Source organism: Sorex fumeus, unplaced genomic scaffold (genome assembly GCF_029834395.1).
Source record: "Sorex fumeus unplaced genomic scaffold, SorFum_2.1 ptg000098l, whole genome shotgun sequence".
Lineage (NCBI taxonomy): Eukaryota > Metazoa > Chordata > Mammalia > Eulipotyphla > Soricidae > Sorex > Sorex fumeus.
This window is the reverse complement of record NW_026606155.1, coordinates 3765650-3774264: the sequence shown is the minus strand read 5'-3', so window position 1 is coordinate 3774264 and position 8615 is coordinate 3765650. Positions and strand designations below refer to the sequence as shown.

The 8615-nt window shown below is 45.0% G+C and overlaps 1 pseudogene; it reads left to right on the top strand.

Annotated features, from left to right (window-relative positions):
• The first annotated feature begins 5872 nt into the window (after positions 1–5872).
• On the top strand, positions 5873–6800 carry LOC130041471 (glyceraldehyde-3-phosphate dehydrogenase-like; annotated as a pseudogene).
• Positions 6801–8615: the final 1815 nt, after the last annotated feature.

Here is an 8615-nt window from a genome sequence, read left to right as displayed (position 1 = left end):
TCTTCTTGTTCACCGATCTGCTCGAACGGGCATCAGTAATATCTCTATTCACCCCTGTCACATGCTAGTGTAGCCCAGTGGCATATTGGAGGCTCTTTCAGGGTCAGGGGAATGAGGCCCATTATTGTTACTGATTTTGGCCTATCGAATATGCCATGGGGAGCTTGCCAGGCTCTGCTGTGTGGGTGGGATATTCTCGGTAGCTTGCTAGGCTCTCCAAGAGGAACAGAGGCTTTTGGGGCGGCCTCTAATTGCTTTCACAGGTAATCCCAGTCTCCCAGTTACCCCATTTAAATAAATAAATAGTAATTGATTTCTCAAAGTCCCTGTTGTGAATTAGCACCGTCCAACAGGCCTTAAGAAGAGTTTGATTCAGCCCCCACGGTGCTTTGATTGAAGCTAAGTTAGGTGCTATATTTAAATGGGAAAGTTTCACAGAGAGTGAAAGTCCTACAAGACAGAACACTTGCAAGCCCTGGGCCCCCATTCCAACATGGTAACCCGTGGGAGGAGCTGGGACTTGCTGCCCTCTGAAGAAATCCTCAAGTCACCAGTCTCAACTCAGTCCTATTTGCTCTTCTAGACTATCATCTGGGCCCCAGTTTATAACCGTGACACCTACTTACGGTTCCATTTTCCACACAGTGACTCACTTTCCACCTCTGACTTCTCAGCATTTCCTCCTCACATCATCTCCAACTCCCTCTTTCCCTCTCTCTGTCCAGCAGAGCTTCAGTTTCCACAGAGTTTCCTGTAAACTCATCCTCTGTCTACAAATGTGCTTCCCAGACTCCCTGCTGTTTAGCTGGACTTACTCATCGATCATCAAGTGAGGGTGCGGAGACACCCCTCGCCAGTCTCTACTTCCTCTCCGCACCACCAAGGTAAAGGGGCTGCTCCTTCCTTCTGAAGCAAGGATGTGCATGATTCCATGGCATCCTCCCCCGCCCCCGCCACCCCATCCCCTCTATCCTAACCGTTATCTCCTGTCCCTTGACATTCTCTCTTTAGTGCCTATTTAGAACCAGTGTTTGATGAACAAATTAAAGGGTAGTTTTTCTCTGGGAAGGAAGAAGACCTGGGAAGAAAAGTACACAGAAAGAAGTAGACATTTACATTCCGAAGTACTCATGCATATGAAGGAAACACCCAAAACACGTTCATCCAAAACATTCTTATCACTCTATAATTTACCTTTTCCTTTAGAGGCAGAAGAATGAAACACGTTTTAAAGAAAGCCATTGAGTTGGAAAGGCTCAATGATTTACCTCGCTGATAAAGATTCCATTCTGAAATTTGGCATTGTCCTGTACATCCAGATGTTTATATCGTCACACGTTTTTAACCATTTATGGCAATTCAGAAACTGCATCTGGTATTTCTTATAGGTTTCCTCTAAAATCACCGCGTGTGCCAAAAACATCTATAAAGAAATCCCTCAAAAGGTTTGAGTAACAAAGCGTCTGGGAATGTATTTGGCCTGTGTTCAACAGGACATTATATGTTTTCTTGTATAAATCATGTGCTGGAATACGGAATGTCTTTATTTAAAATAAAATCTACCATCCAGTGCCATAAAGGTACTTTCATGAAAAACATATACACCTTTTTTCCTATTTGTAGTTTTAAAATGTATTTTTATGCATCACATTAAACATTGGGATTTCTTTTATACGTTCTAGATTTTCTTTCAAAAACTCCTCTGAGGAAATTTTCCATTCTCAACTCATAGAAGACCTTGTTAGAAGCAGTCACCAGACCACCTCTTAAAAAAAAAAATCAGTTATGGGTCTTTTAAGATACAAGTATAACCAGCAGAGAGACCAGAAGCTTTTCCCAATCTAGATTCTAAACTTTTGTTTCTAAAAACTATTTTCCTTGGTGCCGGAGAGATAATACAGGGTTTAAACCTTGCATCGCACTGACCACCCTCTGGCCATGGTGGGGTACCATATACCCATGAACACCGCCTGACTCACTCCAAGCTATTCCTAAGTGTCACCAGGTGAAGTCCAAAAAGGAAAAAAAAAACTAAAACAAAGCAAAAGAAAACAAATTAATTTTTCCTGCATGCCATTAAGCACTTTTTTTAGCAAATAGTTTTCTGTATTAATTGTTTTTACAATATTTTAATGAATTACTGTGAGATACAGTTACAGATTTATAAACTTTTGTGATTATATTTTAGTCCTACAATGATTTAGTACCTATCCCTCCACCAGTGCCCATTCTCCACCACCAATGTTCCCAGTATCCCTTCAGTCACCCCCTCATCCCTGCCCACGCCCCCGCCCAACACCTCTGTGGCAAGCACATTCCCTTTTACTCTCTCTCTCCTTTTGGGTGCTATGGTTGGCAATATGGGTACTAAGTGGCCATTGTGTTTGGTCTGTAGTCTACTTTCAGCACACATCTCCCATCCTGGGCAAGCCCTCCAAGCATCCTTTACTTGGTGGTCCCTTCTCTATCTCAGCTGCATTCTCCCTCAGCATGTGAGGCCGGCTTCCAAGATGTGGAGCACTCTTCCTGGCCCTTATCTCTATTATCCTTGGGTGTTAGTCTCCCATTATGGTATTTTATATTCCACAAATGAGTTAAACATCCTTTTGAATTCAAAACAAGAACTATGATAACTCTACTGTTTCCATTTTATCAAATCTATTTCATTTTAGCAGAAATTGACCTAAGTTGATGGCAGAGGAGAAGAAGTAAAGGAAGTCAATCTGGCCATCTAGATAACAACTCATCTTTTCCACAGACAGACATTTCCCGTGACTATGGGACTGTTTTCCCATAGGAATTCTGAACCCTGACAAATCCAGAGGAGTTTATGAATAGATGAACTCAAATCATTCTGTTTGCCTCCAAAATATCAAGTGTTTTTAAGTTTTAAAAACTGAAAGAATCTAAGGAGATGTGAAGTAAGTCTTTTGAAATTATACTGGATAAGAACACTTTCAGATAAAATGTTTGAAGAATAATTTGTAAGCAAAGGAGTAGCAATAATTCAACCAGCAACATGATTGAGTCACTTAATCACTTAACTTCCCGTTAGTCATCAATTTGCTCGAGCGGGTGCCAGTAACGTCTCCATTTGTCCCTGTCGCGTGCTAGTGTAGCCCAATGGCATCTGTTCGCTCCGGGAACATGAAGGGCCTCAAACCAATCGTTCATGATCTTGATGAAGAAGTCTGACCATCTGGTAGGTGGGCGGCCACGCGGTCTTTTGACATCCCGTGGGATCCAGTCGGTAACAGCTCTAGTCCAGCGGTCATCTTTAAATCTCATTACGTGACCAGCCCATCTGATTTTTGACACCTTGGCAAATGAGACAGCGTCCCTGATTCTTGATTGTTGACGGATGTCAGAACTCCGGACTCTTTCTCTCATTTGAGTGAAACGTGATATTCCAAGCATAGCTCTTTCTATTCTTCTTTGGGAGAGCTGAATAGTGTTCTCATCTTGTTTGCGTAGGGCCCAGGTCTCTGAGGCATATGTTAATGCAGGAAGAACAGTGGAATCAAAGAGATGTGCCTGGAGTCGGAGGTTCTTCGTCCTCTTAGCTATTTCTTCGACGTTCTTGAAGGCGTTCCAAGCCACTCTCTTCCTCCTGCGCAGCTCGGGTGCCAGGTCATTTGTCATGTTGACCTCTTGACCTAGGTACACATAGCTGTTGCATTCGGAGATGGTCGTTCCATTGAGAGTGAATGGGGCATCAGGAACGAGGCTGTTTCTCATAAACATTGTCTTCGTAAGATTCAGCTGTAGTCCTACCTTTCCACACTCACGGTCAAAGTCGGCCAGCATTTGTGCCACTTGACTGATTTTTGGTGTTATTAAAACAATGTCATCAGCAAAGCAGAGGTGGTGTAGTTGCCGTCCATCTATCTTCACTCCCATTCCTTCCCATTCCAGTCGTCGCATGATGTTCTCGAGGGTGGCACTGAAGAGTTTCGGTGAAATGGTATCACCCTGCCGCACCCCTCTCTTGACATCAACGATCACCTCTTTGTAGAATGGCGAGATCCTGGTAGTGAATCCGCAATACAGCTCACGGAGGATACTGATGTATTGGGCTTGAATGCCCTGATTGGCTAGGGCTTCCATGACCGCTTCCGTCTCAACAGAATAGACCACATCCTATTCAATCGACAGTTTTGCTTGACTGATGTCGCTGTTGTCCCAAAATTTCGAACGGGATCGGACCACCATCTCCTTTGTGCAAAATTCTACTTCACAGAGCAGGGAGAAAGGGCTGCAAAGTTCAAAAATAGAACTTCCAGAATGACCACCAACTGGGAACTCTTTGGTACTATTGCGGCAACATGGGAAGATGCCATTGTTGACAACATTGACGAGGAATACGATCGACTGGTTCAGCACCTCCATGAATGTGCGAGGAACGCCAAGAGAGAGATAGCCACAAAAAAATCGCCTATCTTCGAAAACTCTTGAGCTAATTCGCCAGCGTGGTTTGGCGCATGCCTCAGGCAACTGCAAGCTAACGTCCGAGCTCGCAAAGCAGTGCAGAGATGCGATCAAGAAAGACCTCAAAGAGAGAAGAGCAGAAGTACTGGTAGATGCGGCAGAAGCCGGGAAAAGTATTTGTAATGCCCGCCTGTCCTTCGCCAACTACAAGACCAAGATGACTGCCCTCCGACATCCTGATGGATCCATCACATCCTCCAGAACAGCAATGGAGAAGATTATCCATGACTTCTACTCAAATCTCTTCGATAGCCATGTCCACTTGCCGACATACCAAATTCCAGAGGATGGATATGTCGTTCCCGACGTTCTCCCTTCCTAAATCCAACACGCCATTTCGTCAGTAAAGAAACAAACAGCACCCGGCCCAGACAAGGTCAGACCTGAACACCTGAAGAACCTGCCGTCAGTACTCATCAATACACTGGCTCGGCTCTTCACTCGCTACCTGTCTGAATGCAAGGTTCTGTCCCAAGGGAAAACCAGCAGGACCGTACTACTGTTCAAGAAGGGAGACATCCATGACATTGGCAACTATCGCCCGATCTGCCTATTGTCTGTCATCTACAAGTTGTTCACTCGAGTCATCCTAAATAGGATTGGCAGAACACTAGATGAAGGACAACCATGCGAGCAAGCCGGGTTCCGCAAAGGATTCAGCACCATCGACCATATCCACACGATAACCAAGCTCATTGAGGTTGCTCGGGAGTTCAAGATGCTGCTCTGTTTAACGTTCAGTAACATGATTGAGTAAAAAAGAAAAAAACCAGCCACAGACGTGGGGTGGGGTAGGGTGGGGGTGATGGGGTGGGGGTGGTGGGAAGGATATTGGGAACATTGGTGGAGGAGAATGGGCACTGGTGGAGGGATGGGTAAATGATTATTGTATGACTGAAATACGAAAGTTCATTAGTTTGTAACTGTACCTCATGGTGATTCACTAATAAAAATTAAAAAAAAAAAACAACAGTAGGATCCAGGATTCATTATCACTTGAACTTGTCCACAACCTTGATTGATTTGTTTCTCTATATGCCACAGACAAGTGAGAACATCCAGTACACCAGGTTGGGAAGGAGGAGTGAGGGGAATGAATGATGAGGTAGTCTAGAAGTAACTCAGGGGCATTGGTGGAAGGTCTAAGACAGGTTGGCGGTGGTAAAGTGAGTTAAACTCTGGGCTGGAGAGAGACAATGGGCCAGGCACTTGCCAAGCCTGTGGCCAACTCAGGCTCAATGCCCCAGCACCATCAAAGGCCCCCCAAGCGCTGCCAGGAGTGATACCTGAGTACAGAGCCAGGAGTAACTGCTGAGCATCAGTCAGGCTGGTGAAGGGTGGAGTGAATGAATTTGGCCTTATTGGCCACCTTGTGACCAAAGTGGAAATAGTGGCCATTAATGACCCTTTCACTGACCTCAACTTCATGGTCTGCATGTTCCAGTATGATTCCAGCCACGGCAAGTTCAGTGGCACAGTCAAGGCAGAGAACAGGCAGTACGTCATCCCTGGGAAGCCAGTCTCCATCTTCCTGGAGTGAGATCCTGCCAGCATCAAGTGGGATGAGACTAATGGTGAGGGTGTTGTGGTGTCCACTGGAGTCTTACCTATCATGGAGAAGGCTTGGGCCCACTTGAAATGGGGTGCCAAAAGGGTCACCATCTCTGCCCCCTCTGCTGATGCCCCCATATTTATGATGGGTGTGAACCATGAAAAGTACAACAACTTTCTCAAGATTGTCAGCAATGCCTCCTGCACCACCAACTGCTTGTCCCAGCTCCCCACCAAACCTCTGTCAAGGTCATCAATGACAACTTCAGCATCATGGAGGGGCTCATGACCACTGCCCATGCTATCACTGCCACCCAGAAGACCATGGACAGCCGCTCTGGGAAACTCTGGCGTGATGATGGAGGGACAGCCCAGAACATCGTCCCAGCCACCTCTGGCACCACTAAGGCTGTGGGCAAGGTCATCCCAGAGCTGGACAGGAATCTGACTGGCATGGCCTTCCGTTGTCTCCACCCCCAATGTGTTGTGGATCTGACCTGCCACCTGTAGAAAGCTGCCAAATACAATGACATCGACAATGACATCGGCTCACAGGGGCCCCTCCAGGGCATCCTGGGCTATACCAAGACCCAGGTTGTCTCCTGAGGCTTGAACAGTGACACCCACTCCTCTACCTTCGATGCTGGAACTGGCATGGCCCTCAATGACCACTTCATTAAACTCATTTTCCGGCATGACAATGAGTTTGGCTACAGAATAGCATGGTAGACCTCATGGTCCACAGGGCCTCCAAGGAGTAAGCGACCCACCCACCCAAGCCCCAGCTCCAGCAAAAATATTAAGAGGAAGAGAGAGAGGCCCTCGGCTGCTGGGGAGTCCTTCCCCCACTCACCCAACACACCATGTAAGGACAGTGCTGGAGGGTCATGGGTACTTAGGGGGTGGTGATGTGTAGTAATATGAGACATCAACACTACAAGCTTAGACACGATTGCAACAATATGGCCTAAATTTTAATAAAAATAATAATGTCTAAGTATGTATGGGATCTTAAGGTGCCCTTTCACTGTTTCTTCTCCCATAGGAAGAATTAGGATATAAAGGGGTGGGAGGGATGGGGGGAAATAGTACAGCAGGTACTTGAAAGCAGCCAACCCAGGTTTGATCCCTGGCACACCATACGGTCCCCTGACCTCACCAGGAGTGATCTCTGAGGGCAGAGCCACGAGTGACTCCTGAGCACTGCTGGGTGTGGCCCCAAAACCTAAAAGGGGGATGAATGAGGGGGTAAAAAAATGGAGGGGAGGGGCTCGAGTGATAGCACAGCGGGTAGGGTGTTTGCCTTGCATGCGGCTGACCCAGGTTTGATTCCCAGCATCCCATATGGTACCCTGAGCACCACCAGGAGTAACTCCTGAGTGCAGAGCCAGGAGTAATCCCTGTGCATCGCCAGGTGTGACCCAAAAAGCAAAATAAATAAATAAAAATAAAGATTAAAAAATGGAGGGGAGGGAGCCTGAGAGGAATTTCTACTTATGGAGGTGAGATTCTACTACTGGTTTAGATTTTTGTTCACGTTCTTTTCCTCCAGGGAATGCCTCCAACCCTTCATGGGATTCTTGGGGAACATTGAGGACCATATGATGACCACAGTTGTATACCTCTGTCCTAGACTCAGCCTCTGGGCTATGTCCACTACATGATACTTAGTGCCATGAAATAGAGGAAACTCTACAATCTCACAAAACTCCTTGAATAAGGGCCACTATCTAGAATCTCAGGTAACCTGGAGCATGAATTCAAGTGGTTGGGTCTCAAGTACTGAGAAGGTCTGATAAGAAATCTTCTTTAAACGGTTTAGACAAAGGCTGTAAAGACGAACCCACACCCACAGTAGCACGTACACAGCACTAACAATTACCTCCTCTAAGAAAGATTGAGATCAACAGCCAACTGTTGTAATATTGGTTCTTTATGCAACAGTTCCCTTTTTATATATTTGACTAGACTGAATTGTTTCATATCTGGTAGCAATGATATAATCAAGCATATTGAATAAAAACGCCACTTCGTCAAGTAAGTAAGTTTCCTAATATTGTTTAAATGTTGAAACTGCAAATCAACTAATCATCAGTCGACAAATGCTTAGAAATAAAACAATACTTTGCCTCTACAAGTCAAGTCTCTGTGTACTTTCTTGCAACAAAAGCCAATCTGTCTTTTTCAAAATTGTTTCTACTGGCAAATATTTTTGCTGTCTGGCCAAGTTTTGTGTTAAAAATAAAGTACAGTATTACAACATCAATCAACATTGAAAGTACTTAATGATCTACGAAAGAAAAATATACAGTGATATTTTTTTCTGAAACAGCCAAGCCAATCAAAGTATTATTTGTGTTATCAAATCAAGAATATTTGAGAAAATAAAATCTGATTTGTATTTGGAGATATGAAAGCAATATTAGGCATGTAGGTACTAAAAGAAAACAGTCTGTTACAAATTTCTGTCAAGGCAAGAATGACTTGAAGACAGAACAAAAGTGTCTCCTGACTTCTCCCTTCCTGTCTGTGCAATACTGGCCTCCTGCCGGCCCTTTCCAACACTGACTACAGAA